At 42.2% G+C, this 26,454-nt stretch overlaps 1 protein-coding gene across 1 annotated transcript in view; it reads right to left on the bottom strand.

The window, feature by feature from the left end:
- SYNPR (synaptoporin) overlaps positions 1-26,454 on the bottom strand; it is a 148,636-nt gene that overhangs the window by 63,197 nt on the left and 58,985 nt on the right. The gene's annotated exons all lie outside the window — the stretch shown is intronic.

Raw genomic sequence — 26,454 nt, forward strand, 5'->3', positions numbered from 1 at the left:
GTTGATAGAGACTTCCCCCCCACATATCTGTTGCAACTTGGCAAGCTGCCTCATTCACACCCTCCAACATTTCTCTGATGAAAACAGGGACGTCCTCTTCCACAACAACAACTTTATTATACCCCACCCATCTAACTGGATTGCCCCAGCCACTCTGGACAACTTCCAACATATGTAAAAACATAATAAAACACTTGAAAACTTCCCTAAACAGGGCTGCCTCCAGATGCCTTCTAAAGGTTGTATAGTCAGGGGCGTCGCAAGGGGGGTGGGGTGCAGTCTGCCCTGGGTGTCATGCCTAGGGGGGATGACAAAATCAGCAAGACTGGTGACTGGGAGTGGCCGCTGGGACCACATAACACTGGTCCTTAGAGATCTGCATTGGCTCCCAGTACGTTTCCGAGCACAATTCAAAGTGTTGGTGCTGACCTTTAAAGCCCTAAACGGCCTCAGCCCAGTGTACCTGAAGGAGCGTCTTCCACCCCCATCGTTCAGCCCGGACACTGAGATCCAGCACCGAGGGCCTTCTGGCGGCTCCCTCATTGTGAGAAGTGAGGTTACAGGGAACCAGACAGAGGGCCTTCTCGGTAGTGGCACCCACCCTGTGGAACACCCTCCCTTCAGATGTGAAGGAAATAAGCAGCTATCCTATCTTTAAAAGACATCTGAAGGCAGCCTGTTTAGGGAAGTTTTTAATATTTAATGCTGTATTGTTTTTAACACTCGATTGGGAGCCGCCCAGAGTGGCTGGGGAGACTCAGTCAGATGGGCGGGGTATAAATAATAAACAACTTCTTCTTCTTTCTTCTTCTTCTTCTTCTTCTTCTTCTTCTTCTTCTTCTTCTTCTTCTTCTTCTTCTTAGGTTAGCACATCCATAGTTGCCCCTTCGGCATATTTTGGCTACTGTGTACAGGGCAATAAAACACAGCAGCTTCGTTGCACATGCAGGTAAACAGGTGACTGGCAGAAGTCTTCTTGCTACCAGCAGCTCTGCTGGTCCCGAAGGAAGTGCAGGAACTTCGACATAATGGATTTCAAGAGATTTCCCCAAGCTTTATCACATTCTATAGAATGTGCCAAATCAACCTGGGAAGGACAGGTAGCAGAGTGGAAGTAGCAGAACAACAATCAGTTACATGTCAAGTAAATCTGAGTGTCTTCAGCTGGACTTACTTCCAAGTACACAAGCGTACAAAGGTCTGCTGCCTGAAACTGTTTACTCCTTTAGGTTAACTATGCATTTACCTGGGAGTAACTTCCATTGGAAACCCAGGTATTCAGCTCTGAGACAATAAGCATGCTCTACACATCTGCTTTACAGTATACCAACAATATAGTTTAGCATATATGGGGTGGAAGCCATCTGTCTGTCAAAGGTTGAACTCCCTCAGGGTTAATCTGCTAGCACCCACCTGCTGGTGGTGCGTGAGAGGGGCCAAAGCTGATGGTGGGTTTGAATCCGTGTGATGGGGTGATCTACCGTTGCTCTCTCCCAACTCCTGCCAAGCTATCAGTTTGAAAGTACACTAGTGCAAGTAGATAAATAAGTACCGCTGTGGCAGGGTACTTATGGCGTTTCTGTGCGCTCTGGCACTTGTCACAGTGTACTGGCTACATGACCCGGACAAACACCAACTCCCTCGGGATAAAAAGCAAGATGTCAGGAGCTTGTCCTACTCTTGAGTAGGACCCTGGCAGAGACACATGCCCGACAGGCATGTTCCCTCCCTCCTGAACACCACAGTGACCGATGCCAATAGACATTGGCACACTTAGGGATCCGCAGAGTCTTCACAGCTTGTGTAACAGACCTCAGCAACTCAGCATTTTGGCTAATCTACTTTATTTACATATAAACACACATGGAGCACTGCAACATGGCTCCCCCTCTCTCTAGCATCAAACAGCTAAGAGAAAGAACAAAGGACAATAGTCTCACTTCACGGAACACAGTAACACAAACATCCTGTCTCCATCACTTCCCACTCTGTGGAGTCAAAACATAAACCATCATGTGATAAACAGCAATCCCATGACTGCAATCATGGAGTAGGAATTCTAACACACCACACCCCATAGTCATCTTTGACTGGACTTAACCATCCAGGGGTCATTTACTTTTTTCTTTTCTCCCTGCCACTCTCGTCTGTTTCTGCCACTCAGCTCTTCAGATTAACATCCTACCCAGAGATCATCCTGAATCAACCCCCCCCCCCTGCAAATCATTACCCAGCTGGATTGCCTGACATGAATTTATGTGTTCCATTCCACACCCACCGAAATTAGCATCATCATCGTTACAAATAGGATAGCAAAGAAAGGGTACATTTCAATCTTACGGATGCCTGCTGGATCAGGCCAATGGGCTGCCTAGTTCAGCATCCTGTTCTCACAGTGGCCACCAAATACCCATGGGAAACCTGCAGGGAGGACCTTAGCACAAGAACATTCTCCCTTCCTGCTGTTTCCAGCAACAGGTATTCAGAAGGATACTGTATTTGACTGTGGAGGCAGAGCACAGCCATCATGGCTAGTAGCCATTGCTAGCCATTTACTCATACTTTTGGGTGAAGCAGTAGATAATTATTTATGTTGTGAATGCACACCGTGAACATATATATGCATGTTAGCTATGTTATATGGATTCATGTGTAGCACAAGGATGGGTGCGATTGCAATATGGAGATTGCAATATACAGAGAAACTTGAGTCATATCTGGTCATGCTGCATGTTGTTTGCTTATTGTAGCTGCAGCTTCTAAGTGCTATTCCATCACCCCTGCATTCAAAGAGTGTCCTCAATGACACAGCGCTACAACCAGACACCCAGTTATCAATCAATGAAGAGACTGTGCATGGAGAGAATGGAGCAGTGTGATTTTTCCACTGTTGTGCTCCCAAAATATATGCAAGCACTGTGGAAATAAGAGAGTGATGTGAAGCAGTATGCTACAAATTTGAACCTCCACTTTTCAGACAACCACAAGAGGGGAAAATGTTGAGATAGGAGGGCTGGAGGAGGAATTGTACTCCAGTTAAATTCCTGTAGTTCCAATACACATTTACTGGTAATGGTAATTCTTCACACATTGCATTTTTAGATAAACACTTATCTTGTCTTAAATATACACCTGAAAGCATAACACATGGATGCAAACACGCTTGCAAATACATCTTACAAAGGTGCATGAACCAGCAAGCTAGAATTGGCTTTGGTTGCAGTATAATGTGTGAAAAAGCCATTAGTTTCGACGCCACACTTGGTACTTATGGGAATACTTTTCAGAACAGCACAAATATTTTACTTAAATTGGCTGTCCGTGAACCATTTGCAAAGATAATCCTGAAAGCTGAGGTTTGATCCATTGCACAACTATAATCTATTTTAAACAAGCTGTGAGTGTTTCAGCGTCCGTCATGTATGCTTTAACTGAGATACCTGAATCACAGGGCTTTGGACTAGATGACCCATGGGGGATTTCTTACAATTTTACAATTCTATGACAACTCATCTCTTAACTGGTAGTTCTCAGCAGGGATGTGGGACCTTGTGCCGGTGGACCAAATGCGGCACTCTATCTGGCCCTCTGGACTCTCCCCAGTCCCCACTCCTTGTCCTCTTTGTATCTTGAGTGCTTTTGCCTGGCTTGAAGATGTCCTTGAACCTTTGATTATGCTTCTTGCTGGCCTGTATAGATAATTGAGATGAGTGTGAATCAGCCCCGGAGCGAAAACAGTTTTACTTCCTGATAATGCTTTTAAACACACTCATCTCAATCACACTCAAAGAAATGCAATGCCAGATGCCCCAAGGCAGAGCAGAAAGTTAAATAATTTTATCTTTTAACAAGAAAAAATGAACAAAAACTACCCTGCTTCAACATGGGGGCATCCAGCAATGCATTTCTATGATCCTGGTTTGGGATCTTTGCAAAGGACCAAGAATGGAGGAACTTGTAGCAGGAGAAATGGGTATTACTTTGATTATGGTACTGAAGTCCACTGTGTGGACTCTGCTCTCTGCACCCACCTTGGTTTGTTAGTCTACAACTTGGAGTAATGGGGAGGGTCAGTCAGCCTGGCTGTGGCTTGTTTAACCTGAACACTGAGCTGCCACTTACATTTCAGCAAGATTTGAATTCTCAAAAACGCCTTCTTTTACTTTGTGAAAGTGGCTGTGTGTGCCCGTCCGGAAGAAATGCATGACAACATTATCTCCTGAAAGTGATCGGGTTCCCGTGATGGCTCACTATTTGCAAAACTGTTTGATTTTACTGAATCAACATCAGATCAGTTCACTAGTTGTTTCTCCTTGTATTCCTCTGCTGCCGCCGCCTTGTAATTCATTTCTATGCCCACTAAGCCATGCTCAAGAAAACCACAAGGTACAACATTGCAGTGAAACATTTATTATTATTATTATTATTATTATTATTATTATTATTACTACCAAGAACAGATCACTGTGCAGTTCTGTTTTACATCAAAGCTAGAGGAAAACAAGCACAATCTCAAAATAAACTTAATGCATGTCATGTGTTTTAAAAATTAATCAGGAGAGGGCTAAACCTGAGGGAGTCATTGGGCTATGTTCTGCAACCCTCCCGAACCTAATGGCACTGAATCAGCATAATTGAGAGAAGAACTTGGCCTCTCACTTCTGGGCTAGAGTGTTAGCGATGACAACACAGAAGTGAGAGTTAGAATTCTGAAATGGGGGGCAGGAGGGTGCAAATTCTGTGATCAGGAACTCCAGATTCTCCAGCTGAAATTCCTTGGTGGCCAAGACAAAGTGGACTTTCTGCTTTTAGCAACACACTTTTTCTTTAAAAAATTTTGTGTGAAATCCTTGGTTATTTAAGAAGACTTCCATCTTGGTCATTAAATGTCTTAGAGTCCCCCCCCCCCCAAGATAAAAGCAAACTTTGGGGGAGCATTTTCACTCCTGTCCCCATGAAATGCTGAAGAAAGCTGGGCAAAATACTCCAGCCCTGCACTAAACCCAACAGCAAGTCACTTCAGCCTGGGCATAGCTGTACATAATTCACAAACCTCTTCTGTGTTGTATTTTAATATAACATAGGATTCTTCTGATGCCACTCCAGTGTATAAAAGCACGCTACGACAGGTATGAAAAAAGAAAATGGTGATGAACCCCTGCTGAAATATCTTGCAGTGCCTCACTGTTTTTAAGAGTCCATTGAATCTGCATTTCCGTTTGGGCACAGGAGCGACTTGCAGGAACATTCTGAAGCTAAGCCAATAATAAGCTGCCATGTCTAACAATGAACTGAATATCCTAAGCATAGTATGGGAATACTTCTATATGGTGAACTGTATTGGACTCTCTCTAATCTCCTATTGCTGAGGGAAATTTCAAGGCCAGGCCATTCATTTTCCTCGTTCTCTTTTGTCAGCTCTGCAAAATAAAGAGAGATACAGATTACACAGGGAAGAAAGAAACTTTCACAAATTCACTCAGAATTTGCCTTAATCACAGCTGCCTGATGAATGAATGTCTTTTACACTGGATAATACACAGGAGGCACTTCAGTCAACATTCCAGACGCATCTCACAATGACATGCAGCAAGAACAAGTAGAATAACAACGTGCAAGACTGACCAACAGGCGTATCCAACACAGTGTGAAAAGGTGATTGAGAAACACAGAGGAAAAATCCCAAACTTACCATCAACAAAATCCCATTGTAATTGAATCGAGAATGATCTGCGTCCTCCTGTCACAGTTATTTAAACCCCACATCTCTCACTGAGCTTCATAGAGTTTGTATCCAAAGATCCCAAAAGATCTCACTCTGGTTCCAAAGGGTCAGGGGACCCTCAGGAGCAGCTTGAGAACACAGGTGGTTATGGCCCTTTGGCCCGGGACTGCAAGGGCTTCTTGCTCACATGGCAAGAATTTTTGGATCGAAGCAAAGATCAAAAAAGAAATTTAAAGTCACTTAATTGGACCTCTCCTCCGCACAAGAAAGCCGACTTGAATTCAAGAGATTGTGCCACGAGGAACCTGACCACTACTTAAAGAGGTAATAAGGTTATCATTTGCTAAACTGGTTGTAAATATTACTGTATTTTTATTATATTTTTGTTTATACATTGCCTTTTCCCCTGACAGGGACATGAAGGATGGTGGGAATAGGTTTTTCAGATGTTTCGGACAGCAACTTCCATCATCCTTGATCACTGTCTGCCCCGGCTGGGGCTGGTGGGGGTCAGGTGCCCAACATCTTTATATTGTAAACCGCCCTGTGATCTTTGGATGAAGGGCGGCATATAAATTTAATAAATAATGGTAAATAAAATAATAATAATTGAAGTGGCTTACAGATAAAAATAGGAATCACTAAAAACATAGAAGAAACAATTAATGAAGAACAATTAAACATTGTTAAAATTTATTATAAACTAATAAAACCATACAAATAATTACAATAAGAAGATCATGGCACCAGCCCTTTCGTTAAAAGCAGCCATTTCCCTGTTGGAACAAGAAAGTCTGCTAGCAGAAGGACAACAAGGAGGGAGCCAGTCTGGCTTTCCTAGGGAGCGAGTTCCCATAGGAGTGTGAGTACAATTGCATGGTATGGAAGCAAAGGGCTGCAGGTGTCTCCTGTGTGCTTTCGGGAGATTTAAAGACCACTTTAGCCCAAACCTTTCTAAGCAGTACATACAACAGAATGGTAGATGGGCACATATTATTATTCTTAATTGCATTTAGTCACTTTTTTATGAAGAGTAAACTCCAGCCGACCTAAAAATATGACAAAAAGTTAAAGCCACTATAAAACAAAACAAAACAAAAAACAAAACAAAAGCTAAAAACATTGACAGACAGCCCTGGTTTGTCTGTCACAGAAAGTTCTAGTGTTGAGGATAGTTGCTTCAGCCCACAAAACACCTTCAAACCACACCTGAATTATAGGAATGGTCAGTACATTACTCTCAGAAATACCTCACCCCTACCATTTAGAGAAACATTAACAAAACAGCAGCACTGCATAACACATGTAAGTGTCATCAGGCCTCAAGTGCTTATGTTTGAATACTTGCAATTTAGAGCTTTCTAGAACTATGCAATTTAATTCCCAGGCACAATCAGAACTATTGTGGTTTATATTCAGACTCTTTTCTAATATTTACAAGGCTAAAGGCATTTTCAGGATGCTATAATAGGCTGATGTCTTAGCCACAGCAACTAAAATAATAAGATGGCAGTGTGCATTTGCTAATAACCCTTGTGGCAAAAAGTATATGGGGAATGTTCAAAACACACACACACAAATTAATTAAGCCTTAAATACAACTGGAAGTATTCCCCCCCTTTCTTTTTGGAAATGGCACACTACTTAATGAACACTTGCCTTTTCATTTCTAAATGCAAATGTCACAGAGCGTGCATCAATCCATGGCTTACTGCTGCAGTTTGCAATGCTAATAAGTAAACCAGGGCTGAAACATTATTATGTAAGCTGGTTTCAGAGAGAGATTTTTGGCATGCCAAATGTAAACAAAGACACCCTCCTGGCAGCTATATTTAAAAAAAATAAAATACAGTTCTCAGTAAGAAAGTTTTTGCAGACTGGATCCTTAAGATTTACAACAGAATCATTTCTGATTTATAGCAGTATCGTTTGGAGTGGGAAAGAACAAGAATATGAACTCAATGCACAGTGCGGCAGCAAATCTCCAAACCTCTTGTTCTTCTGCTTCGTGTAGCTGGGATGCTTTCAGCAGTCACAATCGTGTCGTAAGTCACTTCCAGTTTTCCTGGCAAATTTTATAAGGATTTCAGCAAAGCCTAGAAAGATAAATATATGCTCTGGCTCTCGCCTTCTAAGGGCAGCAACAGCTGCGGTGTTCTGCAAAGGGTGGAAAGTGTCTTGTTCTAGGATTGTATTCAAGGATAGAAAAGTATTTCATTTTTCTAGAAGCTGGCCTCAAAATTTTACAAGCCAATGCTACATGACTCAATAAATATTTCAAATTGTGAGGCATCCATGTGAGCAGGCAAGTGACATCCTCCCCCCCCACCCCATGCTCATTTTATTCACAGAAACAAAACATTGTAAGGAAGCACAAACCCTGTAAAATCCCAGGCATTTTTCTTACCTAACAAACCTAGAGACAGCATCTTAAAAAGCAGAGACATCACCTTGCCGACAAAGGTCCATATAGTTAAAGCTATGTTTTTCCCAGTAGTGATGTATGGAAGTGAGAGCTGGACCATAAAGAAGGCTGATCGCCGAAGAATTGATGCTTTTGAATTATGGTGCTGGAGGAGACTCTTGAGAGTCCCATGGACTGCAAGAAGATCAAACCTCTTGCTCACTGAGTGCTCACTGGAAGGACAGATCCTGAAGCTGAGGCTCCAATACTTTGGCCACCTCATGAGAAGAGAAGACTCCCTGGAAAAGACCCTGATGTTGGGAAAGATGGAGGGCACAAGGAGAGGACGAGATGGTTGGTCAGTGTTCTCGAAGCTACCAGCATGAGTTTGACCAAACTGCGGGAGGCAGTAGAAGACAGAAGTGCCTGGCGTGCTCTGGTCCATGGGGTCAACGAAGAGTCGGACACGACTAAACGACAACAACAAACTAGATGATACATGGCAGATGAATATAACTTTTAAAGAAATCAGAACATCCCTGAGCCCACTTGCCACCTTAATTTGCCCAGAGGCAACTATACATATACATTATATTCAAATTTGTTTCTCTTTTAAGTATCTAGTCATGCCCCTGGCTAGAAGAAATAAAACAAGAGTGAGGGGAGAATACAACAGCCTTCTGGGGATATATGCAATAGAATTGAATCCTTAAAGAATAAAGACAACTCCTCAAAAGGGGAAAAAAGGCCACTGAAGCAAATCAGCCTTAGCAGGACCAGCCCAAGACTTCTTGGCACCTCTGGTGGACCCCAAAATGGTGCTCCCCTCCTGGCCAGAGAAGATATACTTCAGGAACAAGAAAGGAAGAAAGACTGAGATCAAGATCTGCTGCTATAACGAAACCTGGCACCTGAGGCAGTTGTCTCATCTTGCATTATGGGTACGCCGGCTCTGAACCTTATGCATATCCAGACATTTTTCACACATAGTAAGAAAAGCTGGATAACAGGGGGAAATGACTAGGGAAATCATGAGAAGAATCCTTTTCCATATATATTTTTAAGAGGAGGCCAGACTAAGTATCCATATATCTTCTCTTCATAAACCTTGGAGAACCTTTCAGCTTCTGTTGTACCAAGCAGTTTACTCCACAGTTCATGACAGCATTTCTTGCACCATGTTAACATTGCTCTGTTCATCCATGCCCACTATTCTGCGCTTCACTCACTTCCAGAAACAACCTCCTTTCCCCTCTCTCTCTCAAATACAAGGCAGTTAAAATGCATCACCAATCATGCAAAAACAGAAAACACTGAAAGGTAGGAAGGAGTAAGATGAGTTTATATTGAATCTTTTTGCTGCTGTTGTTTTTATTTAGGAGTTAAAAAAAATCAGCTGATTGCCATCAACTGTACTTTACGTTTCCAGCTACTATTCAGCCAGCACAAAGCTGTTATTAAACTACTAATTGCCTTCCTTATCCTGCTTCCCACACAAGAATCATTATTTTACACATAGCTAAACTTACAATATTAGCTTCATAAGAGGATCTGTCAATCAAAAATCCCAAGTTGCCGCCTAATGGAATTTTTTTGAAGAGTTATTTCTCCAAGGCCTGACTATATTCACTTTTCATCTGACCATCTAGCCCATTGTGATCAAATGCAACAGGGTTTTACTGAATGGCCACATTTGTATCTGGGTGAAATGAAAACAGCAGTCTGTTACCAATCAACACAGGAGTAGCTGCTCCCAATGGATCAGATATTACAATGTCAGTAGCTGAAGAATAGTTCCTTTGCTCGTGCACCCTCTCACACACAAGACCAGGGCCGGCCCACCTGTGAGGCAAGATGAGGCATCTGACCCAGGAGGCAGAATCCACAGGGGAAGATGATCCCAATGCTGATCTTTATTCAGCAAGATGAGATCACTGCCTCAGGTGGGAGGATCCTGATGTTGACCTTTCTTTCCCTCTTGATCCACATGTAAATCTTCCCTTGTGGGGAACAGGGAGCCATTTTTGAGATTCGTCCTTGACCCAGCCCAGCCCAAGACAAAATTAACGTTTACAAATAAAAGTCCCTGATCTTTCCCACATTTCCTGCCCTCTTGGTCCCTTTCACCCACCTGGTGGGGCAACAGTGTCACAAACTGGCAGTATGGCTCATGGTCTGATGTATTTTCTCAGCAAAATGACTTTGAGGCCTTGTGTTGCTAGAAAGGAAGTGATCAGCAGGTCTCTTTACGTCCTTCCCAGCCAACTCTGTTGTTTCTCAAAGCAAGTCCAGGAGGTTGTGGTGACTTAAGGAAGCATGCAGGCATCATCTTAATTCTGCAGTTTTGCATGGGAATTTTAGGGACCATTATTTAAAACAAAAAACATGGAATGTGGCAGAGGCATGTTGCCAGTTGCCGAGAATCAATCACACTTCAGAGACAGCAACACTGAGTTGTCACTTTTACAGTCTCTCATCAGATCACTCTGAGTTGCTGGGTAGCTGTTAAAAAAGCAAATATAGCACCCCGCAACCCCTCCACAGTGCACCCTGTACTCAATGCTCTTTCACTTAAATCACTGCCCTTCCTGAGTAGCTGAATATCAAACTACTTTCATGCTCTTTTAGCAAAGACAGTAACACTGAGCCATGGTTGCTCTCTAGCGGCCAGAGACGAAAACTACAAGCAAATCATGAATAAAAAGATGAGAGAAATCAGCTTAGCATCAAGAACAGGGGTCAGCAACCTTTTTCAGCCATGGGCCGGTCCATTGTCCCTCAGACCATGTGGTGGGCTGGACTATATTTTGAAAAGAAAAAAATGAATGAATTCCTATGCCACACAAATAACCCAGAGATGCATTTTAAATAAAAGCACACATTCTACTCATGTAAAAACACCAGGCAGGCCCCACAAATAACCCAGAGATGCATTTTAAATAAAAGGACACTTTCTACTCATGTAAAAACACGCTGATTTCTGGACCATCTGCGGGCCGGATTTAGAAGGTGAATGGGCCAGATCTGGCCCTCGGGCCTTAGGTTGCCTACCCCTGATCAAGAAGCTCACTGTGGTGGACACAAATAAACACGCACATCTACTTGCTTCTATTTCAGTTAAAAATAGGGAATTTCGGCCACAAGCTTAACTAAACTTACCTGGGAGTAAGTCCCACCAATTTTATAAAAGGACTTAGATCTGAGTTCTGGTTAGGACTGCAGCCTTACTTTTGAAAATTTTAAAGGTAAAGAATGGATAAGGGATCTTTTTCTTTTCTTGAACCAATTTCTTTTTATTCAAACTGAAATTGCTGGCAATTCCCAGTTTATAATGTGTTAGGTTGGGGGGAGAGAGTTTACAAGTGATTCCACAACCAGTTGTTTTTTCCCCAGTTGAAACTCATGATATGTTGATGAGATACACACTATTGCAATGACACCCACCAAGCCCGTATGATTTCAATACAGTAACAGATGTTAATGTATAAACTACAGACAGGCCTATATTTTAAAACATGCCATATATAAATGTTTCAGTTCTGCCTCATTGAAAAAAAAAAACTTTAGCATGCCCCCATTATAATGACATTTTTTTAACAGGTGGAGAAAAATAGAAGAGCACCAACGTAGCAATTCTCTATTAAGTGGGAATTCTTCTTGCATGTGGAAAGCTTTCAAAGGATAGATTTGGATCTCTATCCCAACTATTAGAAGCCCTATCATAGATTATAACCTCCAGTCAGGACCAGATTTAGGTTTGATGAGGCCCTAAGCTACTGAACGTAATGGGGCCCTTTATATGTCCAGCTGTGTCAAAAACAAATTGTCACTGTTTTTTGTTTTGAATATATGCTATGTGGTAATTTATGGACCTAATAGGTATCTAACTAGTGATATTTTAGGTAGCAGGTTAGTAGGCGGGGCCCAATACTTACATCATAGGAGCCTACACAACACAAAACACTGTTGCTGTATGTAGGTTTTATTTTATTTGTTTTTTTAGCTTATATTTTGGAAATGTACATCCAGGTTTTTTTCCCTTTAATTTTTTTGGGGCCCCCCAAGAGAGTGGGGCCCTAAGCTATAGCTTGTTTAGCTTATATGTAAATCTGGCACTGCCTCCAGTTCAGTTCAGTTCTTTCTATAATCAAGGTGCTGCCCTTCAGGTAGAGGCATATATAGGAGGCTCACCTGGTGTTGTCATTATATATCTAGATGCCAGGCAAAAACTTTACTCTGTAACCAGGCCTTGGCTTTTACCTATCTGTGGATGGGATGTTTTTAATATATTTGGTTTTCCTCTTGATTTTAATGTATTAGGATGTGTGTCTCTGTCTGTTTGGTTAGTTGTAAGTTGCTTTGGGTTGCCCTGGGCAAGATAAAGCGACTAACAAATTAAGAGATAATAAACAAATAATGTATGTGGCAAATGAAGAGGGGAGACAAAAGATTCTAAACTCCTGTTTTCACTGGTTGCCAGAGCCAAGGTATTAATACATCACTGCAGTTGGGAGGGATGCAGAAACATCGTTGCTGCTGTTGAATAGTTTACACTCTGCCAGGGATGTGTGCACAGTAGGCTACAATCAAAAAACAAAATTATGTGCCACGAAAAGCCGAATTCTGCAACCTGTATAAATTATGCAAATGATGCATTTTTTATTTTTGCTTCAGCTGAATTAAGTTCTGTTACTGTTCATCTCGACCAGGAAGAAGTTAGGCAGCATAATTGTGAGGATGAGGGAAGTGCCAGGTTGGCAGCAGCAGGTACGAGGGCTTATTCATCTGTGCTCATCATAGCTGCTCACACAACCTTATTACCACCATGCTTCCTTGCTTCATTCTGACCCTGCTTAGCAGCGCCTCACATTGCTGCGATGGAACAGGAATTCTGCATCCAGTGTCATGCTCCATTCAGAATACACATAGTAGTCCTGCTTTCTTTCTCGTTTGACATTCTAAAGGTAAATGCCCTTCTTTGAGCAGGGCACAGAAACTGCACATCAGGTTGTAGGGAAGACCAGCATCTGCAGCAGGTTTGTCTGGTCCAGCATCCTGTTCTCACCGTGGCCAGCCAGACGCCTATGGGAAGCTGAAAACAGGACCCAAGCGCACAGCACTGGTATTCAGTGGCATACTGCTTCCAACAGTGAACTGACACGAAACATGGCACAAGATTTTGTAGACTGGAGTCCACTTCAGCAGAAGCTTGCTTGTTACTTGGTCTATTGCTATGTTTCTATGATGGGTTGTTCACTGCCTTGAGGGTCCCATTAGGAATGACATCTAAGTGTGAGCTTGGTGAAGTATGTCTGGAAATTGGGGCCTTCGGGGATGCAGAGTTTAAGTGTTGCCAACACTAGGTGACCCCTGGCACAGAGGTGGGGACCCTTGACAGCACAGCAGATGCTTATCAATCACCTGGGCCAAACTGAATACATTTCGCTGGCGCTAAAGTCCTTTCTGTGTGCCCTTCTCACGGCGCATTTATTTTTGCTGCCACTGAACTATTATGCTGGTTCTTTGTTTCACCTCTGGGGCTTTGTTTCACAGTCATTTCCCTAGCAAAAGAGCAGCCTCCTCTTCTCTTCAAACACAATTAACGTGTCATTCACATTGTACTTTGGACCGGAATATAACCACTTGCAATAGCTGCTCCAAAAAAAAAGGGGGGGGGAGAATCATTCCATAATCACCATAATTATTGCTCACATCAAGGGAACACTCAACTTCTTTGCTATGGCAACTAGAGCTAGGGAAGCTGTTTAATTCGGGGAAAGCGCAATGCAACCAATTACTTTTGAAAACATTTGACTGCCCACCTGTGTCCACTGGAAGTAGGATCAAGAATGTGAGGGTAGAGAGGATGGCTCACTTAACTGAGCATGCAAATACTAGCTTATATAACGAGCAAAGTCAGAGGCTACTGCATTATGCAAATGTTGGTTTTGCTCCTCAATAATTATGTGTCTGTAATAGTACAAATCACATCTCTATTGCAAAAAATAAACTGCTCTCTGCAGACACTCCTTGCCTCCTCTCCACTGATACATGTAATAAAAGTCTGTGCTAAGTATGTGGTAGGCCAGAGCTCTATTCTGAACTTAAAAATGGGAAGTGTAATACTGGTGGACAACAAAAGAGGTTTAAAGACACTCTCAAGGCAAATCTAAAAAAAAAAATGTAACATAAGCACTGATAACTGGGAAACACTGGCTTGCGAGCACTCCAACTGGAGCCTTTACCAAAAGTGTCATGGACTTTGAAGATGTTCAAACTCAGGACGAAAGGGAGAAACGTGCTAAAAGGAAGGCACATTTGGCAAACCCTCACCGTGATCAACTTCTGCCCGGAAACCTATGTCCCCACTGCGGAAGGATGTGTGGATCCAGAACTGGCCTCCACAGTCACTTACAGACTCACTGTTAAGACCATGTTCATGGAAGGCAATCTTACTCGGCTACGAAGTAAGCCAAAGAAGAAGAGGAGGCAGGCCAGAGAATTAGATGGGCTTGGTGCCTGTAAGTGGACAATCCAGGCAGTGCTTTAGTGTCCATCACCAACATGGGATCCATGGTGGGGGATTATTGCTTTGTTTGTTATTATGCTGTGTATTTTTGTGTTTTTATACTTTTAGCTGCCCTGTGAACCTTGGGTGAAGGGTGGTATATAAATTTAATAAATAAAAAGGGTAGAGTCTGACACAGACACCTTTTCTGGAGAGCCAACTGGAGCTAATGCCAAGCAGTGGCGTAGGAAGGGGGGTGTAGTGGGGGCGGTCCGCCTCTGCTGTCATCCCTGGGGGTGTGTGACAAAAAGGCACACCGTGGGGGGCTTGCCCTGCCACCCCTGTGCACAGCAGCTCAAGGTGCTGCCACATGCGGAGGATTGTGCCGCCCCCCCAACTCACCCCCCCCCCGGGTGCATGGCATGGCTGCTGCTTGGGGCACCCATGTAGCTTACTCCGCCACCTATTCCAAGTGCTTTCCAAGGGCTTCTTCTCCATCACAAACATAGATGAAAAGCAGTACTTTGTTAAAGGTGCTGGGAATTGTAGCTTTGCGAATAGAAACCACAGCCCCCAGGAGTCTTTGGGGGAAGTCATGCGCTCTAAATGTGCATTGGATGTATTTTAAATGTATGGTGCAGATCTGCCTTTAATGATGTTTTGAAGCACTTGGATCCATCTGAGTTGAGCCGGTAGTAATGGCAGAAGAGAAAGAAAGGACCTTTGATGGCTGACGCCCCGAGATTTCCTTGTGAGCTACCAAAAGAAACCAACACACAAAGCCCAGTGTGAGCTTATTCCAGGTCCCATGTCTGTCAAATTGGGACGATACCTAGGCATTCTTATATGTGCTGTCATAACATTTCTGTGTCCCTTATTAAAGATCCTGTTTGCTGGAGGCTCCAAAAACCTGAAGTTCTGAAAGTGCTGCCATTTCACGCATGAGAACTTGAAATTACAAAACGGCTATCTTAATGCTGTTCCCCATCTCACAATGAGTTTTCACATGTGTGGATTGTTCATATGCCTGCAATATGTAGAAAATGTATTGACAGAGCATGCCCGCTTTTCATGACACCGCTAGGACTGTCTAAAGAACAACAACAAATTCAGAGCAATCCTTCTGGTTTCAAAATACACACTTGAGAAGTACGGATTTCTGCAACAAGGCAACAGAAAGCAACAAGCAAACTTTAAATGAAAAAAGAAAACTAATAAAATGGTAACACTGCTTTACAGAAACATATTTCAGAGTGTTGTATGCATAGGCCAAGCCTGCATACACACCACACATTTAAAACACCGCCTAAAGAAATTTGGGGACTATTGTTGACACATCATAGAGCTAAAATCCCCTGCATTCTTAACAAACTAGAGTGCCCAGGATTCTTGCAGTGTGCATGTGTACTTTAAATGTATGGTGTGCACACAAGCAGTGCTGGGAGTGGGGGTTGCAGACCTTCCTCAAGGTTAATCCTGCAGCTTCAGGGTCCGGGAACCAGCTTTTCTTGCAGTTTATCAAGTTGTGCCTGTTGCAACTGTAGTTGATCCACCACCAGAACCTCCATCTGGTATGTCTATTACATTCTGCAATATGTTTTGCAATATGTATTTTATTGTGCTTAACTTTTTAATGTACTGCTTTGGGGAGCTTTTAGTGGGCAGCCATAAAAATGAATTTCACCTTACCTGATGAATACACATAGTTGGTCTAGAATGCAAGTTATTAACCGGGTCCTACTGTACTTAAATATTGCCACTGGGTCTCACTCAGCTTGTTTCCAGGCAAAACTGTAAGGCTTTAAAACACACACCTTACAATGACCTAAATTATCTGTGACCACTTTTTGGCATCTGAACCTGCCCATCATCTTGGTTCCTGGTTTCTTCAGATATTCAGCAAAAACAGCCTGTGTTGCAGTGAGGTGTTGTGGGCACATACATGCCCCTCATGTAGCAGTATTGGCCAGTGGAGTGTGTGAAACACCACAACGCCTGTTATGTTGAGCAAATTGCTTAAGAGTGAGGCAAGCTAAGAAGACACAGCGAAACATGTAAATTCGTCCTTAATCTCTCACAACTGGAAGAACTATTTACATGCTCCAAGCTGCAAATAAAAGGTCTGGTTCAAAGAACCGGGTGCTTTTTATGTTTGGCCACTCAATTAGCTGATTAAAGCATGCCCTGCTTGGTACATCATTTTACGACATTAAAAAGCAATTAAGTCAGGCAGGTTGGATAATTGTTTTGTTACAATCATAAATAAATCAGCCCTCATGGGAGCTCTAGTTACAGTGTTGTACAAAGAGGAGATTACCTTGGAGGGCAAATCACAAGCACTATCTTTCAATAAGTTTCTAAAATGAAATCACTGATGATACTATTGGTATAAGCCCACCCCGCCCCCTGGATATTCCATATAAACAGTTTTCCTTAATCTATACAACAACCTTATAAGGTTGGCCAAAATAATCATCTACATCAGACTGCCTCAACCTCGGCCCTTCAGATGTTTTTGGCTTACAACTCCCATGATCCCTAGCTAGCAGGACCAGTGGTCAGGGATGATGGGAATTGTAGTCTCAAAACATCTGGAGGGCCAAGGCTGAGGAAGCCTGATCTACATAAAGCAGATGAGGGCTCAGCCCCCCCATGCATAATACTCCTGTTCTTGAGCAGGTGGCACAAGAGAGGTCCCTATGCACCTGTCTCTGAGGAAGCCTCCCTGGGGAGGCCATTCTAGAGGGAGGGGAGTGTCTATCACTTTTATGGCTCTTTCTCAGCAACCTACCCAACCTCTAAAGGTGGAAACACCTAGAGGAGGGGCAGGCATATGTGGAAGAAGAAGGCATTTCTCCACATGCTCCAGTTTTGGATTTAACCTTAGAAATTCTAGTTAAGAAATCAGAATTTGGGACCCATGGAATGAAAGGCAGAAAACAATACAAAAGAACAGGGCCAGCGGCCAGCCTGTTATCTCTGGAGTCTCCATTAGCTAGATCACAAAGTTCCTTTTTAAAGCAAACATGTGAAACATCTATGTGGGTATCTGACAAATATTTCAGATGGACAATTAAGTGCTATAAAAAGAGGTATTTGCACTTATCTTCATAACTCATGCAAGAGCCTGACCTCAACGTAAAAGTCAAAATTAGCATTTTATAAACAAATCAGCCATGTCACTGTGATTAGAGGGTTGCACAGGTATCCTTCAATTTATCATGACTCCCTCTGGTGAGATTTTGAACCGAAATATTTAGATGGACATTAGCGGTTTCAACAATTTTCAACTCCAGACTGCTGAGCAGAAGATCCACAAAGTTTTACTACATCAGTGACGTTGGTCTCACAAAAATAGTAACACTGATAATTACAATTTATTTATAAAGCTCCTACGCTTCCTACTTCCCAGGGACCTCAAGGCAGGTAATAAGTCAAAATGCCAGAACAAAATGTTGAACACAGAACAACCACCAAGTTAAACTCAGTCCTAAATTTCACACACACAAAAACCAGCCATATAAAGTAACAATTTGCAAAAAGCCATTCTGAACAACCACATTTTACTAGCTCTGTGGCTAAAACCATATAGAAATGGAGCCTGGTGCACCATGCTTGGCAAACCATTCCACAGGGCAGGTATCACCACGGGAAGTTCCCCAGTCCTGGATGCAATCAGTAATGCCCCGTGAGGCCAAGGGATGATGATCAGGACATGCAGGAAGGAATCTATGAAAGAAAGCAGCCTTTATGGTACCCAGAGCCCAAGCTAGTGAGGGCTTTAAAGGCTAACATCAGCACCCTGAATTGTGACCATAAATGAACAGGAAGCCAGGGCTGGTTGCGCAAAATCAGTGTGATGGAATCGAGGCATCTGGCACCCACAAGCAACATGGCTGTCCCCCCCTTTTTAAAAAACCCCCACTAATTACAGTTTCAAAATAAAGAGTGCATAGTTGTATGGCCTGGAGGTCACTAGGACATAAATTGTGCTGGCGAGGTTCAGTTTTGTCAGTAAGGGGCATAGTTGCTGAAGCTGGAAAAGGGTACCTCACTTTAGTGACGCTACCCGTGTATCCAACAGCAGTGCACGGCTGAGGAGTAAAACTTTGTATTTCACTGAGTCAAGCAGTAGTTTAAGAGAGTTGCAACATTCTGAATTTACACAGGACAGAGAAAATGTGGGGTACGCCTAAGTGACACTTGCAAGACAAGCCCTCTTCTCCATGCAGAGTAGCAGAATAAAAGCTGCCATGCCCCTGCCTAGTTGTGCTCCTTGCTTTCTTCAACTATGCATGGAGGAGGCCTTTGCAGACTCGCAGGAGTGCTGCCCAGAACAGGATGCTGCCTGCAATGTCTCTATTTGGCAAACTCTTCTGGTTTTCCGCTGCTCTGCAAAGGGGGAAGCCTCCCAGGGTCAGCCCAAGCTACACAGAAACAGGTTCCTTCCACCTCACTCTGTCTCCCATTCTCATATAACTTGGGAAGGCTTTGGGGGGCAGTTTCTGGTTGCCATGGGAACCACTGGGCCAATTCTTCCAGCCATGGTTGTGTGACTTTCTCCCCTCTGCTCTCAAATTTAAGAAAGGTTTTGTTTGTTTGTTTGTTTTACAGCCCTATACCCACAGGTCTCAGGATGATAACATAAAATCACAATACAGTACAAAAGCACAAAATACATAATAAAAATAAAAACAAGAATACCCACCACATTTTAAAAGGGCATTGGATGTCAATCAGCCAGAGGCCTGGTTAAAGAGGAATGTTTTTGCCTGGTGTCTAAAGGTGTATAATGAAGGTGCCAACCACACCTCGAGAGCATTCCACAAATGGGGAGCCACCGCAGAAAAGGTCTGTTCTCATGTTGCCACCCACTGGACCTCTCATGGAGGAGGCACACGAAGAAGGGCCTCAGAAGATGATCTCAGGGTCTGAGTAGGCTCATATGGAAAGAGGCGGACTGTGAGGTATTAATTCAAGACACCCTCCAACATTTTCTTGCAGATCCCCACTTGTGATCCCTAACTTGTCTTTTTCAAAGCCACATTGATATTTTAGTGATCTATTCACCCCCCACGCTGCAAGATCTTTCACGGAGAATCACAGACAGTTCAGATTCCCTTCAGCACAAAGGTTAAGTGAGGATTCTTCTTCTTGTTTGGCCCAGTGAAAATGACATTGCCCTTGTTTACACCCAATCTCATTTTGCCATTTATTGCCCATTAGCCCAGTTTGCAGAGACTGAGTTATGTAGTATCACCATCCTGAATCATACAATATCATCCACATACCCCCCTGACTCCGGATAATTGACGAATAAATTAAATAGGCTCTGGCCCCAGCTCCTCTACCCGGGATGCACTGTTTGGGCAGAAAGCAATCATATCCTTTTAATGTAAAAGCTCGGCATATTCAGGCAGAAGGCCTTTAATCCCAGTTCCTTTTTTGTCAGCCTTCTGAAAACTCTTATGCTGCATGTCCTCAAAACAAAAAAGGCTTGCTAGTATCCTGAAGGCAGACAATGGAGGTGGATGGGAGAGGGAGATGGCATGGATAAAGCGAACCAAGTTATTTGGCTGACACTTAAGGACAAGAGGAGTCACAGGCAAACAAAGCAAGCATTTCAGTATCTTTCCAAAGCTAAGCAGAGGAGGAACGGGGCTAAAATCCTACGTACTAATAGCAAATTTGTATAGCCAAGATGGTACCAGAAGTGTCAGCGAGCTTGGGGAAACCCTGAACTGCAAAAATCCAAAATATTTAAAAGGAGAGTTGAAAACCCCAAAAACATCCCAACCAGGGGAGAAGGAATGGAATCAAATATTTTGGAAGAGAGCACCCTGAACAGGAGTACTCTGCCGTCTCACTTGTATCATGCATACCCATGAAATACTAAAATTCCTTTTGCTTGCATCTTGGTCAAGAAGCAAGAATTCTTGAAGCACTGAACCAATCCTGTTCACACAACCACCGAAATGTGGGGGGGAGGGGGGATCTAAAAGATGGGGAAATGCCTAGGCAGAAATATTAGTGACTGGCATAGTGTTATCTTTGTGAGCGTTCAGATATTTAATAGGTGAGCTTGAAGCTGCAATGAAACAAGCTGCCAATAGAGGATGTGGAGGGAACCACCTTTATTTGTTTATTTTAGATACTGAGATGCTGCCCTTGAACTAAATTCTCAGGTTGGTTTACATATAAAGGAAATAACTGCAACACAATTAAACTGCAACAAAAATTTTAAAAAGCCAGTTGAAAGGCAGCAACCATTCCAAAGGCCATTCCTTAGTTGAAGTTACGCCACCAAGAAGGTCCTCTCCCTGATAAAAACAGCAACATCCTCACCAGATAGCAAGGTATTTTTGCTTAAAGTACAGGTAGACACGTCAAGCAGCTGGTGGTCCTTCAAGAATCTTAGCTGCAAGCTCATGGAAGCCTTTGTTAACCAAGGGGCGGCCATATTGTGTTCCCATTCTTTTTATTACCATAATCCCAATCAGGTGTCATAGTCACTTGTAGTGTAAAAGGGGCAGGCAAGCACACAATCTTATTTAGGTACCTTCATGGGATGCAGGTGGCGCTGTGGGTTAAACCACAAAGCCTAGGACTTGCTGATCAGAAGGTCGGTGGTTCAAATCCCCGCGACGGGGTGAGCTCCCATTGCTCGGTCCCTGCTCCTGCCAACCTAGCAGTTTGAAAGCACGTCAAAGTGCAACTAGATAAATAGGTACCGCTCCAGTGGGAAGGTAAACGGCGTTTCCGTGAGCTGCTCTGGTTCGCCAAAAGCGGCTTAGTCATGCTGGCCACATGACCTGGAAGCTGTACGCCGGCTCCCACGGCCAATAAAGCGAGATGAGTGTCGCAACCCCAGAGTCGGTCACAACTGGACCTAATGGTCAGGGGTCCCTTTACCTTTACCTTTACTACCTTCATGATCATTGTTCAACATAGCCTGCTTAATTTTACCACAGCCCGTTAAAGTGTTTGTCACTGTAGGAACAAGTGTGTGTGTGTGTGTGTGTGTGGATGCTTGGGTTGTGAACGTGATCCGTGCGGGATGCACGTTCGCAACTCGCAGCGTTCGCAACCCACAGCAGTGCGTCTGTGCACGCGCGGGTTGCGACCCAGTGCTTCTGCTCATGCATGACTGCCGAAACCCAGAAGTAACCATTCTGGTACTTCCAGGTTTCAGCGGGTCCATAACCTGAAAAAACACAACCTGAAGCGTCTGTAACCTGAGGTATGACTGTACACACACACACATAATAATAATAATAATAATAATAATAATAATAATGATGATGATGATGATGAAATATTATGTAGTTTTGTAGGTTGGATGGCCATTTGCCTTGCATGCTTTAGTTAAGATTTCTGCATTGCAGGGGGTTAGACTAGATGGCCCTTGGAGTCCCTTCCAAGTCTAGGATTCTGTGATTCTATGAATTGCAACTGCAGCCTATACATTGTTTGTACTTCTTGTTGTACTTTCTTTTTACTCTGCTTACTGCTTTTCTCAACTAATTTACCTTTTTATTGTTTTGAGCTTTAATCTTTACAAGATAAAATCATCATATAAACAAATAAATAAAATCCTATAGCTATGCTAGCTTATAACAAGAGCAGCAGAAAACCATAAAAAACAAGCAATGAGATTCTCAGTTATCCAGATAACTATCTATATAATGGTTTTTCATGTAAAAAATTCATAATTTTGCCACTGCAAGAGGAAAAATGGAGCATTTTTCTTTCTCTTGCTGCTTACCACTATTTGGAAGCAGAAGGTTTTCCCCCCTCTGATTTCAGCAGTGCCCCTTTTTCTAGATATGTATCGTTGATTCCTTGTAAATGGGGCAATCAAAACAAACTGAAAAATAGAATTTCCTTCTAATGAGTCAACACCAGATGCACCATGTCTCTGGAGTTAAGGAAAACTTTTTATTTGACCATCCTTTTCCATGGAGGGCAACTGTTCAAAACTAATTAGGATAAAGAACCTCTTCTTATTAGAAGTTCAGTAATATCCGATAAGTACTTTTCATAACAATGACCGCATTTTATCATTTGGAACCAAATGCTTTGTTTCAGATTAGCCAGCAAGGTCAAATGAGATTGTTTAAAAACATGTCAGCTGACAAACTGGAACACAATCGCAAGTTTGGGAGAAAACTGTGCAACTGGAGAAAGCGAATGGTCCTCTGATGCCATGACAATACATTTTGGTATTTTTTCTTGGAGTCGTGTTATGGTACCCTTCCTTATTCCATAGATAACAATTTGAAGGAAAAATTGAATAAACCTAAGTGGACTCCCATCTCAACCGGCATTAAACTAAACTGGTTAAACTCTAAGCAGCAGCTATGAGGGTTTGGCAACTCCTAAATCTGATCAAGGATCCAAAGAACTATGAACACAGAGAGAAAATGTTGTGTTGGTGCTGTTTGGTGAGCTATTGCGCAAGCACTAGAAGAGGAAGAAGAATTCTTGCAGCGAAGTGTCAAAACGTACCAGAACGTAGCGAACAAGGAAAATACCAACTTTAGGATGCTAACTCTACTGGGCCATAAGAAGGTCCACAGGATTCGTGCAACTTCCTTAAGTTTGTGGTCACTTTCTTCCTACAACACTACTTTGTTGAGCCAAGGAACAATCATTCCATGTTCAGAAAAGGCCTTCTGCTAGCAGAAGGGCACCTTCAAATCCAAGCCACTTAATTTTGATCATGGACTCACTGATTTACAGATAACAATGTCCCCGTAATAACTATGTTGGCATCTTATGAAGATGCAAATGTAAAAACAAACCACTACAAAATACTTATTTGACCTAGGGTCTTTTCCATTCAAGATTTTATTTTTTATTATTATTTATTTATTTATTTATTTATTATTTTATTTTATTTGGAGTCTTCTCTGTATTCATAATCTCAGGATGGTTCACAGTTTAAGCGAATTTGCTCATCTTCTGGACTATCATTTTATCTTTTCTAATAGGAGCACAGACATTTCCTCTAGGGTTTCCATCACATTTTCCTTATTCTAACCACTTGAGGTACCTCTCTCTTTGCTACTGTATGGATGTATGAATCTATTCATTAAATAATCATGTCTAGCTATAACTGTATTTTGAAATCCGGTGGCTATTTTTAAGTAATGGCAACTTCAATCTGCACATTGTACTGTCTAATTAAAAATATACCCTTTCTTCCCCCCCTCTCTTAATTTTATACACTTACTCATTACTTTTTCCAACTTTAATTAACTGAATATATACTATCCAACCTTGAGGTGAACTCAATAACTGGACAGAACTGCGTAAGCATAACTGATGCTATTTAAAGCACTTTGATAATTAGTATGATCCATTGTTACAAAGGAAATACTACATCCCAAAAGAAAAGGTTAATTTTAATTGCTCATTTTTCATTTTTAAAGATATATTAAGTTACATTTCTTATTTCAGACTGCAGAAAACAAAGTGAAAGATCAAAGGCAGTAACTCTATATAGAGTCTTCATACATCTCTGAAAAGTTCTGTCACTGCCTGAAGTTATTTTAAGTTTCCAGATTATCATTTTAAATAAAACTAACAATTATTATTGTAAAACATTATCCTTGTCAGTTAACAGCCTTTCAAAGTTTGAATGCATTGCTTATTTCAATTTTGTTTTAATACTTATTTGGACTGCCAATATGAATTAATACAATTAAAACAGGATTTATAGAATAACTCTTATTGTTAAGGTCAGCTTGCAATTATTATTATTATTTGCTGTGGTTTTATCACTACTATTATATTATTTGTTTTGTCTTTTTTCTGTTATTTTTACAAATAATTAAACCTGGAAAAATTAAGGCATGAAAATATATTGCAAATATGGTTACTTATTTAGATGAATCAATATAAATTGGTCTTTTGAGACCAATGAAGACATGAACTACAATCTTTTCCAAACAAATGTAACCTGTCAGTAGAGGTATTTGATCTTCGTATCTCATTTTTATATGTTCTTATGTTATCAGATATATAAATCTGATTGTGAGGTATTTTAAGTGATTCAATAAACTGACTGAATTGGCTCAGTGATACAGCTCTAGTTGTATTTTGCCCATAGAATCATAGAATTGTAAAGTTGGAACTTGGAAGGGATCCTCTCGTCTAACCCCCTGCAATGCAGGAATTCGTTACTTTGCAATGTAATTTTGCAGTGTTGTGCATCTGTTACATATCAGCTACTGATATCAGAAATCTGCTGCTATTTTGTTGGTTTTTCACTCTGTCCTTTCTTTCTATAGCCCTGTTGACACTCGGAAAGGCTCCCATCTCCCGCCCAAATAAGCTCTGCAACTTTCTCGTTGTGCAGAGGCCTGCTGATTTCTTGGCCTACAAAAGTCAACAGCAGATTGATCAGGAAAGGCAGGAGAGAGAGAAATAAAGTGGTCCAGCTCAGTAATTGTAGCTGAAGGAACAAAGACCTCATCTCCCTCCCATCTTAAAGACTTCAGCCTGCTCGCCTTAAGGGCTTGACTAGATTTCGAGGCCTGTCTGATGATAGGGGAGCTATCCCCTATCAAAACCAAAACCAAAAAAAAAAAAAAAACAGAGGAAGAGCAGCAGATGAAGAAAGCAATGTGTGATGCCATAAACCTGCCAGCTCACAAGGTGATTTCACTCTCTTGCCTTATTGCCAGGATAAATGTACATATTTTAAATGCAACAGTTTTATTAACATCAAAGACAGCTACGGTAATGATTCTTTTTCTTCTGCCTATTATGTAACTGAAATGCAATTATGTGGCTGATACTGAAACATGAGAGTTTGGAGAAAGTCTCACTGATCTGAAGAGACGAGCTGTCAGAAGACATCGGGAAGCTCAGCTGACAGGTGGGCTGCGATACTATCAAGTATTTAACTTCTTTGATGGCTTGTGGCGCACCACTGTTTTGGATATCGGTGCATAGAACTTCCATTTCTATCTCTGCCAGGATACTGCCTTCTTGGAAATCACGAATGAGCTTCGGTTCCCTCAGAAAATCTGTGATGTTTCACGTTTGACTGAGAGTGTTGGTCAGCAGCACCCAGTATGCTTGGGTCACTCTCCTGACCCCAGCATTGTATTTTTATCTGTAAAACACCTTGAGTCCCAGTCTGGGGTAAAGGCAGAATAGAAAAAGAAATATAATATTACACAAAAATATGAGAGGCAGAGTGAACTACTACTCATTGATCAGTCCCTTTTGGATTGCTCACTTAACTCATCTGTGCCCTAATCAGGCCTTTCAAATTGGCCAGGCGAATCACAGGCCTAGATTGAGTCTGAAACAGACCATCTAAAATCCCTCTGAAAATGCTCCGCCGATTGGCATCTTGATTCTGCAAACAATGCAAAATGCTGTAGCACAGGGAACTAAGAGGACCGTCCTTCTGATTGTGGAGCACAATGAACAAAACTACCAATCTCACTCTGCTTTGACTTCACCTGGCTGCAGAAGCAATTTATTGCTGCTTCAAGTTGGATTTTCCTTTTTTTTTTTAAGGAGTTGCCTATACTTCTGCTTGTACTGTGGGTAGAAAACACAGGTCTGAGCAGTTTCCCACTTGCTCCTTGCTTTCTAGACACAGGTCTGAGTGGTTGCTGTGAGTTCTGATTCAGAGCTGAACTGTGTGTGAGAGCAGAAGTGTGGATGCGCCCTCAATCATGTAAGGCTAAGTATCAGTACATTGGACTAGTTCCTGAAATACAGTGGTGCCCCGCAAGACGAACGCCTCGCAAGACGGAAAACCCGCTAGACGAAAGGGTTTTCCGTTTTGGAGGC

This window comes from Podarcis gaigeae (genome assembly GCF_964106915.1).
Source record: "Podarcis gaigeae genome assembly, chromosome: 2".
Classification (NCBI taxonomy): domain Eukaryota; kingdom Metazoa; phylum Chordata; class Lepidosauria; order Squamata; family Lacertidae; genus Podarcis; species Podarcis gaigeae.